The sequence below is a fragment of the Delphinus delphis genome, chromosome 10, assembly GCF_949987515.2.
Source record: "Delphinus delphis chromosome 10, mDelDel1.2, whole genome shotgun sequence".
NCBI classification, from domain to species: domain Eukaryota; kingdom Metazoa; phylum Chordata; class Mammalia; order Artiodactyla; family Delphinidae; genus Delphinus; species Delphinus delphis.
Window position 1 is genome coordinate 20,068,977 of NC_082692.2, and position 13,009 is coordinate 20,081,985.

Consider the following 13,009-nt stretch of genomic DNA (forward strand, 5'->3'; position numbering starts at 1 on the left):
GGAGTAAATTCCCTGTTGTTCACACCAATAATATTAGAAGACTAGCAGGAAATAAATAATAAAGATCTTCAAAGTCTTTTAAATACCATTTAGTAGGAAGACAGTGACATGCTAAAGAAGGAGAATTTAGGTAAATTTTTTAAAGCCAGACTTAAGTGGAAAGAGTCTGTTGTAGGCCATTCAAAAGAAAGAGGTCAAATGAGGCAAAAATCCCCTGCCCAAAATCCCCTGTGTTTAGTGAGAGTTTAGAAGACATACCATGATAGAATCTACTAAAGGAGTTGGAGCCATTACAAAACAAACATCTGTAGATGTTCTTCTTTATCCACAGGGAAAGCAGAGGAGGAAAATAACTTTTGCATGTAATCAACTTACGAAAAGAAATTTGGAATGTGGTTCAGTGGTTCCTCCCATTACCTCATGGGAAAGTTTTCAGTGAGTTGCTGGCTTTTCATCAGCTAAAAATAATAAAAGTCAAATAACGAGAAAAGTTTTGCAAGAAAAGAATGAACTATATTGGGAAGAGATTATTTTTTCTAAGTGTTTTACCACTGGGATGGAAAAATGGATATAGTCTATGTCAGCCAACTCCTGGGCTTAACACTGACATTGTTTTCCTTCTTTCTTTTCCTCTTTCTTCCTTCCTTCTCCCCTCCTTTCCCCCCCTCCCTGGTCTTCCTACCTTTCTTTCTTCTTTTTTCCTTATCTTCCTCTCTCTCTTCCTTTCATCTTAATTCCCCGACCGGGGATTGAACCCAGGTCACAGCAGTGAAAGCGCAGAGTTCTAACCACTAGACCACCAGGGAATTCCCATCCCCTCCTTTCTTAATGAAGAAACTCAGCACTCACTCAACCATTAGAACTCAGGTCAAGCCCTGGGAAGTTTTTTCAGCAGCTGGTGTACATCTCTATTACAATCCTATCATACGTCATTATTATTGTGCTGGCCATAAAGTTTGTTTGGGATTTTCCGCAACATCTTGCAGAAAAACCCAAACGAACGTCAATACCATTTTGTTTCATTCCATTATAAAGTAAGATAGGCAACCTATACGTCCAACAATAGGAAAATATCAATAGATAAATAAATTAGAGTCAATGCTATGTGATACTACCATTTAAATAACAAAACAACCATGTTTTAAGAGAACAGTTAATGTTATGAGGAAGTATTAAGCGAAAAAGCAGAATTTACACTGTATGTAATATATTTGTACATGCACAGAAAAAAGTGGGAAAGGATACACACCAAATTGTTAATTATGATTGCCTCTTGCAAGAGGGTGGGTGGGAGGGGAGAAGCTCTTTCATTTTTTACTTCACATGCTTTTATATTCATTGAGGGTGCTTTTTTTCCCAATAAGCATACACTGCTTTGGGTTTTAATATCAAGTTGTTAGAAAATGAATGAAAAAAATTCTTAGATATTAGCAAGTCAAATCCAGCAGTATATAAAAGAAAGATAATACATCATAACCAACTGGAATTTAACCTAGGAATGTGAGGTTAGTTTAAAATTTGAAAATCAAACAATGTAATTCACTGTATTAATGGAATAAAGGAGAAAAATCGTATGATCATATTAATAGGTGCAGAAAAAACATTTGACAAAATTTAACATTATTTATGGTGAAATCTCAGCAAATTAGGATTAGTGAGGACCTTCCTCAATCTGATAAAGGGCACCTGCAAAATACCTACAGTTAACATCATGCTTAGTGGTGAAATATTAAATGTTTTCCCCATTAGATAACAAACAAGGCAAGATTGTCCACTCTGAACACATCTAGTCAACATTGTATTGGAGACGTTAGTGCAATAAAGTAAGAAAAGTAAAATCATGAAGATTGGGAAAGAACAGACAAAACTGTTTCTATTTGCAGATGATATGGTCATCAATATAGAAAATCCTAAGTAATCTGCAAAACAACTTCTAGAATAAATGAATTTAGCAAAATTGTAAGATACAAGGTCAACATGTAAAAAGGAACATATTAAAAGTAGCAAATAATTTGAAATAAATTTTTAAAATTCCATTTCAATAGCAGCAAAAAAAAATGAAATGCTGGGCTTCCCTGGTGGCGCAGTGGTTAAGAATCTGCCTGTCAACACAGGGGACATGGGTTCGAACCCCGGTCAAGGAAGATCCCACATGCCGCAGAGCAACTGAGCCCATTCGCCACAACTACTGAGCCTGTGCCCTAGAGACCGTGAGCCACAACTACTGATGCCCGCGTTCCTAGAGCCCGTGCTCCACAAGAAGAGAAGCCACCGCAATGAGAAGCCCGCGCACTGCAACGAAGAGTAGCCCCCGATAGCCACAACTAGAGAAAGCCTGCACACAGCAACAAAGACCCAATGCAGCCAAAAATAAAATAAATTTATTTTTTGAAAAATGTTTAGGAATAAATTTCACAAAAGAAATGCAAGACCTCTACACTGAAGATCTCCAAAATATTGCTGAGAGAAATTAAAGAAGACCTAAATAAATGGGGAAATATGCCTGTTAATATACAGGAAGATACAATATTGTTAAGATGCCACTTCTCTCTAAACTGGGATTCAGCGCAATCTCGATCATAATCCTGCCAGGCTCTTTAATAGAGATTGAGAAACTGATTCTAAAATTTACATGTAAATGAAAAGGATAATAAGATAGCCAGATAATTCTTGAAAAAGAAAGAACAAAGTTGGAGTACAGGCTGATACTACCCATCTCCACAATTTACTGTAAAGTATGGTAATCAAAACAATGTGGTAGCAGGATAAAAATACACACGTAAATAAACAGAATCGAGCTGAGAAGTCGATCCATGCTTATATGGTAAACTGATGTTCAACAACAGTTCCCAAGCAGTCCAATGGGAAAAATCTTTCCAACAAGTGCTGCTGAAACAACTAAATATCCACATGGGGGAAAAAATGAAACTTTGACCTTTACCTCACACCCGCACAAAAGTCAGTGTGAAATAGGCCATAGAACTAAACATAAAGGGTAGAACTATTCTGAAATAAAACAGAACATTATGCTTGTGGCTTAGGAGGAAGCAAAGGTTTCTTGAAAATGACAAGGAAAGCCATAACTATAAAGAAAAGAAAGTGAGGGACTCCTCTGGTGGTGCAGTGATTAAGACTCTGCATTACCAATGCAGGGGGCTCAGGTTCAATCTCTGGTCAGGGAACTAGATCCCACATGCATGCCGCAGCTAAGGAGGCTGCCTGCTGCAACTAAGACCTGGTGCAACCAAATAAAAACAAATAAATACTTTTATAAAAAAGAAAATAAAAGAACGTGATAAATTAGACTTCATCAAAATTAAAACTCTGTTCATCAAAAGACACTATTAAAATTTAACAGATAAACCATAGACCAGGAGAAGGTATTCTCAAAACTAATATTTGACATAAGACTGATAATTAGAATAGGTAACGAATTCCTACAACTCAGTTTAAGAAAGGTCAAAAAATCCAATCAAATAATGGGCAAACTTTTTTTTTTTTTGCGGTACGCGGGCCTCTCACTCCTGTGGCCTCTCCTGCTGCGGAGCACAGGCTCCGGACGCGCAGGCTCAGCGGCCATGGCTCACGGGCCCAGCCGCTCCGTGGCACGTGGGATGCCCGGGATCCCCCCCACCCCAGACCGGGCACGAACCCGTGTCGCCTGCATCGGCAGGCGGACTCTCAACCACAGCGCCACCAGGAAAGCCCCATAGGCAAAATGTTTTAACATATGTTTTACAAAGGAAGATTTATGAATGACAAACATATGAAAAAGGTGTTTAACATCGTTAACCATCAGGAATTACTGATCAGAGTCTCAGAGAAACACAAATTAAAATCACAATGAGATTACCACTACATACCCATCAGAAAGGTTAAAATTAGACACTATAACACCGAATACTGGCAAAGATTCGGGGCACCTGCAATTCTCAGCCATTACTGGTGGGAGTGTAAAATGCATTGCCACTTTCTAAAAAGTCTGGCAGTTTCTTATAAAACTAAACATATGCTGACGCCATAACCCAGCAATTCTACTCCTAAGTATTTATCCAAGAGAAATGAAAGCACGTGTCCACAAAAAAGAACATACAGAAACGTTCATAGCCTCTTTATTCATAATAGCCTCAAACAGGAAATAGCTCAGGTAACCATCAATGAGAGACTAGATAGTCTACATTCATACAATCGAATACTACTCAGCAATAAAAAGGAATGAACTGGGCTTCCCTGGTGGCGCAGTGGTTGAGAGTCCGCCTGCCGATGCAGGGGACACGGGTTCGTGCGCCGGTCCGGGAAGATCCCACATGCCGCGGAGCAACTAAGCCTGTGCGCCACAACTACTGAGCCTGTGCTCTAGAGCCCGTGAGCCACAAGTACTGAGCCCACATGCCCCAACCACTGACACCCACACACCTAGACCCTGTGCTCCACAACAAAGAGAAGCCAGCACAACGAGAAGCCTGTGCACTGCAACGAAAAGTAGCCCCCGCTCGCCGCAACTAGAGAAAGCCCGCATGCAGCAACAAAGACCCAATGCAGCCAAAAGTAAAATAAATTAAATAAATAATTTTTTTTAAAAAAAAAGTCCTAAAGAGAGGGACTTTTTACCAAAGAAAGGCAAGGGGTCTGGGTTTGGTATAACACACTCTGTTTTTTTTAAATGACAAGCTAGATTATAGCAGTGCAACTCAAGAACACTCCCAAATGAAGAAGGAACAGAGCATTTAAAAAACAAAATAGAAGTTACTTTTAGTGTTTACCACTGGACAAATACTGTATGCTAACACATATATATAGAATCTAAAAAAAAAAAAAAAGGTTATGAAGAACCTAGGGGTAAGACAGGAATAAAGACACAGATGTAGAGAATGGACTTAAGGACACGGGGAGGGGGAAGGGTAAGCTGGGACGAAGTGAGAGAGTGGCATGGACATACAATACACTACCAAATGTAAAATAGATAGCTAGTGGGAAGCAGCCACATAGCACAGGGAGATCAGCTCGGTGCTTTGTGACCACCTAGAGGGGTGGGATAGGGAGGGAGGGAGGGAGATGCAACAGAGAGGGGGTATGGGGATATATGTATACATATAGCTGATTCACTTTGTTATACAGCAGAAACTAACACAACACTGTAAAGCAATTATACTCCAATAAAGATGTTAAAAAAAAAAAAAAGGAAATCTCAATACTTTTCTCCTTCAGTGTTAATCTGAGTGCCTCACAATATTTTTTGCCTGTAACAGTATAGGACCCATAGTTTACATGTAATATGCCATTTTTCTCATTAAATGAAGTTAATAATACCTTTTCTGCATACAAATACGTTATTTAGTAAATCCAGTAGTTTCGATCAATTCTGTTATAACTACACTACTCACCTGCTTCATACAGGTAATACAAGGTAAAAGGCAAATAATGATTAAAAGGGAAATATTACATAATCTAATGGCTTCTAGAGTCTAATATTATGTGCCTTATAGTGAAAACCTTTTGAAAAGAAAAAGATAAACTTTACTAAGTATTTCTTAATATCTACACAAATATTAAGATGGTAGCACTTTTTTTTTTTTTGGCAGTACGCAGGCCTCTCACTGTTGTGGCCTCTCCTGCTGCGGATCACAGGCTCCAGACGCACAGGCTCAGCGGCCATGGCTCACAGGCCCAGCCGCTCCGCAGCATGTGGGATCTTCCTGGACTGGGGCACAAACCTGTGTCCCCTGCATCAGCAGGCAGACTCTCAACCACTGCGCCACCAGGGAAGCCCTGCTTCTACTTTTTTTAAGTTTGCCCTATCACTCTTTCAATAGCTTCATGAGGAAAAAGCTTAATTTATTTCTAGATCTTGTTGTTTTTAAATAATGCATATAAGGTTATAAATTTTCCTTTAACTTAATCTCACAGGTTCAGATCTGTAGTACCTTCCCAGTCCTTCAGTACAAATATTTTGTCTTTTCTGCTATAGTTCCTGTTTAACTCATGTGTATTTGAGAATTCCGTTTTAAGTTTCCAAATATTTAGATTCTATCAAGTCTTTTTATTGCTTATTTCTGATGTAATTATTTCAATATGAGCAGATAATACGTTTTATATGACTTAGATTCTCAAAATTATGACTTCTTGGTTATAAGATTATAAGTTCTGTGGATATAATGTCCAGTATGGTAACTATCATGTATTTGAAAGTCATTAAGAGAGTAAATCTTAAAAGTTCTCATTGGGAATTCTCTGGTGGTCCAGTGGTTAAGATGCTGCATTTCTAGTGCTGGGGGAGTGGGTTTGATCCTTGGTTGGGGAACTAAGATCCCTCATGCCATGTGACCAAAAAAAAAAAATTTCTCATCACAAGAAAAAAAATGTATAACTGTGTAATAATGGATATTAACTAAACTTGTGATAATCATTCACAATATATACATATATCAACTCATTTTGTTGTACACCTAAAACTAATACAATGTTGTATGTCAGTTATACCTAAATTTAAAAAATTATGGGGGCTTCCCTGGTGGCGCAATGGTTGACAGTCTGCCTGCCGATGCAGCGGACATGGGTTCGTGCCCCGGTCAGGGAAGATCCCACATGCCGCGGAGCGGCTGGTCCCGTGAGCCATGGCCGCCGAGCCTGCGCGTCCGGAGCCTGTGCTCCGCAACGGGAGAGGCCACAGCAGTGAGAGGCCCGCGTACCTCAAAAAAAACAGCCTGTCTTTATTTGAACTTTTGATATTTCGTTCATCATGGATTTTCTGCATTCATTTTAATTTTTTTAAATATTGCGTTAAAATATTATTGACTGTGATTATTGGGCTTTTTGATGCTCCCTTAAAATCTGTGCCTTAATGAGTATTTCACTGCTTTCATCTTGGCCCTGTGACTGAGAGATTATCATGAGTTTAGCTTGAATTCTTCTGTGACTAGAGCCAAGAAGAGATGCTGGAGCTGAGGCTCTTAGGACCAAGGAGAGAGTCAAGGGAACTCTTGTCTCTGTAAGAGTGGAGGAGTGACGTCACCATCATGGTGGTGCTCTCTTTATCTCTCCCCTTCAATCTACAACCAGTACAACATCCACAACTCAACAAAGGTGCCTCTGCCCAACACACTAGGATGCCAGAGAACCCCACACATCTGTACGTTTAAAGGTGGGTGGACTGGAACTTATAGAGGAGTGGAACCATGGGAACAGCAGAGACCCTGCCTGCAATCCCGGCCCCCAGGGCACAAGAGCTGAACCGTAGCAGCTGAACCCGCAGCCACAGAGAACCCAGTAACAGCAGGGGAGGAGGCACACACAACTCTGGCCTTCCAGCTACAGCACACAGCAGCTCTTGCAGCGGCAACAGGGCCTCCTCCCTCCAGCCACTGAGGCACCCGTGACTTCAGCCCTACACCCCCCACCAGCAGCGGCAGTACCCATAAACCCAACAGCCCTAGACGGGGCAGAGGTACGCGCAACCTCACCTTCTTCCACCCCACCCTTCCCCCTCTCCGCATGTCAGCAGAGCCTGCAACTCCTGAGATCCTGGACGCAGTGGAAGCACCTGCCATCCCAGTGCCTCAGGTGGCGAAGCCAGTGACACCAGCAGCAGCAAGGCACCAACGACCCCGGAGGCACAAGCATCGACTAGGAGGGCACACCTCTGACAGAGGGGATGGTGGGTGGAAAGTGTTGACTCTGAAAGAGGCAGCGCAGGTAAGAAAAACCCAAAAATTGTGCTGTAGCACCACCTACTGGAAAGTAAAAGAAAGGCCTCTAATTTCTAACCTGTTGAATCATTACAATCATGTTTAAAGAAGAAAGAAGAAAGGTGTTCGCTACTTCAAATGTGCCAGCAAAGGAATAACTGTGGTTCTTCATGGTGCTTAGTCAGTTATCAGTGTATCACAAAAATAAAAGGACGATCTTCCAGAAACCAAACTTAAAGTCACAGAATATTGTGACATATCTGATAGAGAATTCAAAACAGCTGTCATGAAGAAACTCAGCAAACTCCAAGAAAACTCAAAGGCAGTTCAGTGAGCTCAGGAATGAAATGAATGAACAGAAGGAACACTTCACCAAAGTGATTGAAACTCTATAAAAGAACCAAACAGAAATTCTAGAGCTGAAGAACCCAATACACAAGATGAAGAGTGCATTACAAAGCACTGGAGATAGAGCAGACAAATGGAAGAGAGAATCGGTGAGCTTGAAGATGGAAATCTAGAAATGATACAGGTAGAAGAAGAAAGAGAATTAAGATCTTAAAAAATGAGGAGGGGCTTCCCTGGTGGCGCAGTGGTTGAGAGTCCGCCTGCCGATGCAGGGGACGCGGGTTCGTGCCCCGGTCCGGCAGGATCCCACATGCCGCGGAGCGGCTAGGCCCGTGAGCCATGGCCGCTGAGCCTGCGCGTCCGGAGCCTGTGCTCCGCAACGGGAGAGGCCACAACAGTGAGAGGCCCGCGTACCGCAAAAAAAAAAAAAAAAAAAAAAAAAGACGAAATTCTACAGGAACTATCCAACTCTTTTAGGAAGGGCAATATTAGGATGATGGTATCCAGGAGATGAGAGGGAGAAGGGTGCAGAGAGTTTATTTAAAGAAATAATAGCTGAGAACTTCCCAAACCTGGGGAAGGAACTGGATATACAAGTCCATGAAGCTAAGAGAACACCTAATTACCTCAATGCAAAAAATCTTCTCCAAGACACATTATATTAACATTGTCAAAAGTCAATGGCAAAAAAAAAAAAGTCAATGACAAGGAATAAAGACGCAGTTGTAGAGAATGGACTTGAGGACACGGGGAGGGGGAAGGGTAAGCTGGGACAAAGTGAGAGAGTGGCATGGACATATATACACTACCAAGTGTAAAATAGATAGCTAGTGGGAAGCAGCCGCATAGCACAGGGAGATCAGCTCGGTGCTTTGTGACCACCTAGAGGGGTGGGATAGGGAGGGTGGGAGGGGGGGAGACGCAAGAGGGAAGAGATATGGGGACATATGTATATGTATAGCTGATTCACTTTGTTATAAAGCAGAAACTAACACACCATTGTAAAGCAATTATACTCCAATAAGGATGTTAAAAAAAATTGATCTTCAGAACTAGAAATCAACTCAAGATTCTGAAGCATCTTAAAAAATAAGACCACATTATATTAAATATGCTATAGCTGGCAAAATCAGGTTACTATTTTGAGTCTGACTTTTCTAAATTTAGTACATCTTTACATTGTCACTACATATAGAACTATGTGATTCTTTGTAAATTAACATTAAATTAAAAATTGGATTCCATAAAATGTCCCTAATTGCCTCGTTCCCCTGACACTCAACATGGGGAACCACTGTTCCTGGTTTCATACGTATCCTTTCTGAGACTGCTATATATATATATTCAAATAAATAAATTGTTATCTTCCTCATTTTTATGCAAAAAATAAAAACACATAGGATACTTTAAAAAAAAAATGTCAATGGCAAAGAAAGAATTTTAAAGACAGCCAGAGGAAAAGGATGACAACCTACAAAGGAACCCCCGTTAGGCTATCAGCAGATTTCTCAGCAGAAACTCTACAGGCCAGGAGAGGGTGAAATGACATTCTCAAAATACTGAAAGATTCTGGAAGCCAACAGACATCCAGGAGCCAAGACCCAGAACAGAACAATTCCCTTGACCCCATCTAGTGGAGAATGGTTATTAATCACTAGAACAGCACTGCATGTAACTTGTGATATATACATTCATGCTTCAGTTAAGTGTTTAGGAAATTGTACCTAGTTCTCCTCCCATAATGTATGTTCAGTTGCTGTCAATGAACGACAGTAAAATAAAATTCATAAAATCCTAAACTAAGGAGCCTCCCCCCTGGGGAGTGTGAACCACGACCCTCTCAGCTGACAGTAATTGAAATTTCTAGTACCTAGATGGGCAGGCTAGTCAAACAGCATAGGCCCCACCTAAGCACCAACTACTTGGATCAGAATTATCTGGGGAGCTTGTTAGAAACACAAATCTTTAGGACCCATCCCTGAGCCACTGCATCTGGGATTAAGGATCTGCTTGTCAGCACTTCCCCAAGATGGTTGTGAGACAAACAACCGTGGGTGGAGCTTATATTTCATAACAAGTAAATGAGGGCATCCCCTCTAAGAAAGGTGCTAGATTCCTGACCTTTCTAAAAGGGATGGGCTGGAGCGTCAGTCCTGGATCCTGCCCTAGAGGCTCCAAGAGCCCCAGAGCTGGCCTTTGAAGACCAGATGACACTTATCCTCTTAAGTAGACCCAGCGTTTCCCAAATAGGTGGAAGACAGCGTGCTTCCACCAGCACCTATGGGATGGCCAGATGGAGGCCCCGAGAGCTCTATTCTTCAGGTTTTTAACCCCACCCCTACCAAGGAACCCTATGGGTAGGATGCTAGGGAAATTGCCCTGCCCACCCTACCATCCTTCAGGATGGGGACTCCCTCTGAGACCCTCAACACCCCTACAGGCTTATAACTGAAAATGTTCAGGGACAGAAGGAATTACTTCAAACACTGGGGAACAAGCCTTGCTATGGGGTTCGTTCTTTATCATGGATGTAACAGGAGCATCTAATTAACTGCCTTTTTTGTGTCCTCGAGGGAGCCACTGGCCTGCACCCCCAGACATCTGAAACCTCAGATGTGTATTGAATGTTTTCATGTTAAAGAAAATAGTTAAACCTTTTAGTTAAAATTAAACAAATAATGATAATACACCAACCTTAGTTTTGACAAATACTCCATGTGTATGGTCAGGCCACCCAAGATGGCTGTTCTCTTGCTCTCTGTACATCCTCTGCCCGACCAGCACCTGCTTCACCTACACCCTACTCACATGACTGACCTTCCTACACACCTGTCCCAGCCCCAGCTAATGACTGTTCTAGCTTTAGATCAGCCCTCTCCACTATGCTTATTAAAGGGACGGTGAGGGGCGTGCCCCTCTGCTGGTTTCCCTGGTAACTGATGAGCCAAGATGATGTCAGTTCCCCCTATAACTGGTAACCCCCCCCAACCGCCTCCCCCCAGAAAACTGGCGCCATGTCCTGCCCAGCTACCTGCTGCACACGGTGGGGTGTTTCTCCAACCCGGCTTCAGACGTGTAAGCTCTCCCATCCATTAAACCAATGATGTCTGTTGCTGACTCTGGGCTCTGTCTTTGGTCTTGAAGGTGGGCAAGTACAGGCTTTGTAGGCCTGCGGGGTACAGCCCAACACCATGGTAATGTAAGATGTCAACAGTGAGGGGAAATGGGTAAGAGGTATATGGGAACCCTCTCCCTTTGCAATTTTAAATCTGTAATTATTCTAAAATAAAAGTTTGTTAAAAGTAGGTAAGCAAATGGAAACCACCTGCTAGAGCCTGCAGGGCCCCAGGTGCGTCTGTCTCAGGTCCCAGCCCTTCCCCAGGGTCTGGCCTCTCTGGCAGAGGCTCAGCTTCCATGACTAGAGGATTCTCTTGTTCCGTCATCCCTTTGCACAAGCCCATCCAAGCCACACAGGCTGTTTCTTCCAGCCCTGCACCTCCAGCCCTATCCCCTGGGAAACTACTGTACTATTTCTATCTAGTTAAGGTCATAAGGTTGAAATGGTGTGGAATTAATTTGTCTACATCTAAACTTTGGCTTGAAATGTATTTCCTCCCTACTGATACTCTTGACATATGTACTTTCTATAAGAATCACACAAGACACTGTGGGTGGGAGTGGAAAAGAAAATTTGGGGGCTCATCGACTTTACTTGAAATGCTTCATAAGGCATGGTTTAATTTGGGGGGGCAGGGAGGAGAGCAGATTTTTTAAAATTGTGCTCTAGCATGCTTCTTTTAAGAGGTAACTATTAAGAGGGACAATTTCTTTTTTTAATTTTCCGGTGAGTTTTGGGCCCTTTTAAAACTCCCAGTTAAAAGAATGTGAGGGAAGTAAGAGGGAAATATTCTCTTTGTGAGGAACTCTGAATGGAATGCATTGTGTGAGGCCAAAGGAAAACTTCACTTGGGTAAGATTCTAATTGTATTCTTCCTTATCACGCTGGACAAGCTGACAACCCATATTTTACTGCTCAAAAAGGAAAAAAAAAGCCTTAACTTGTTCCCGTTGCAGAACTCAGGAGCACCTAAAAGCACAAGTGGAATGAAATACTTCCTTTTTATTTTCTTCCTTCTTATTTTCTCTTTTGAAACCGTTAAGCCATTGCTTATTTGGAAACAGCGTGGCCTGCAGGCTCCAGGAACACAAGACTGACCATTTATTTATCCAATACATTAAGCACGTGATGCTAAGGACTGTGCTTGCCTCGAGCTTTGCAAGGTGTGGCCCTTGCAACGTTCCATCTAGAGGCGTGGCATAAATACCTTCAGGAGGAGGCAGTGGTTCTCAGCTGAGGGTAATTTTGCCTCCCTCCACGCCCCACCCCCAGATATTTGGTCCTGTCCGGAGGCAATTTCGATTGTTGCAACTTCGATTGGGGGTGGGGATGGGAAACGAAGCTGCTGGCATCTACTGGGTAGAGGCCAGGGATGCTGCTAAACAGCCTTCCATGCACGGAACAGCCCCAATCAGCAAAGAAGTATCCCACCCCAAATGTCAACAGTGCCAAGGTAAGAGCAACTGTGTGCTTTCTTCAAGGTTGAGAAAACATTGTTATTACATTATAATGTAATTAGTGTAATGCTATAAGTTAGATACAAGTCAGGTGCTCCAGAGAGCAAAGGAAAGATCACATCCACTTGGGATAATCAGAGAAGGTTTTGAGCCTTCAGGTGGGTTTTCTGTGATCCAGGGTACCTCATTTCTCCTAAGTCTTACAGGCCAAGATTTAGTTCCCCTAAATCTTGTAGTTCTGTATTTCAGTCAGTAAGTAGCTGGTGAAAATACTTGCCTGGCCAAGTAATTCAACATCTCTGCGTCTCTCTGTATTCTCTGCTGGAAAATGACAGGATTCATTCAGAAGCCCCAAGCTCCCTCCTGGCTTTGAGTAAGTGACAATTCTTACTCTGACCTTG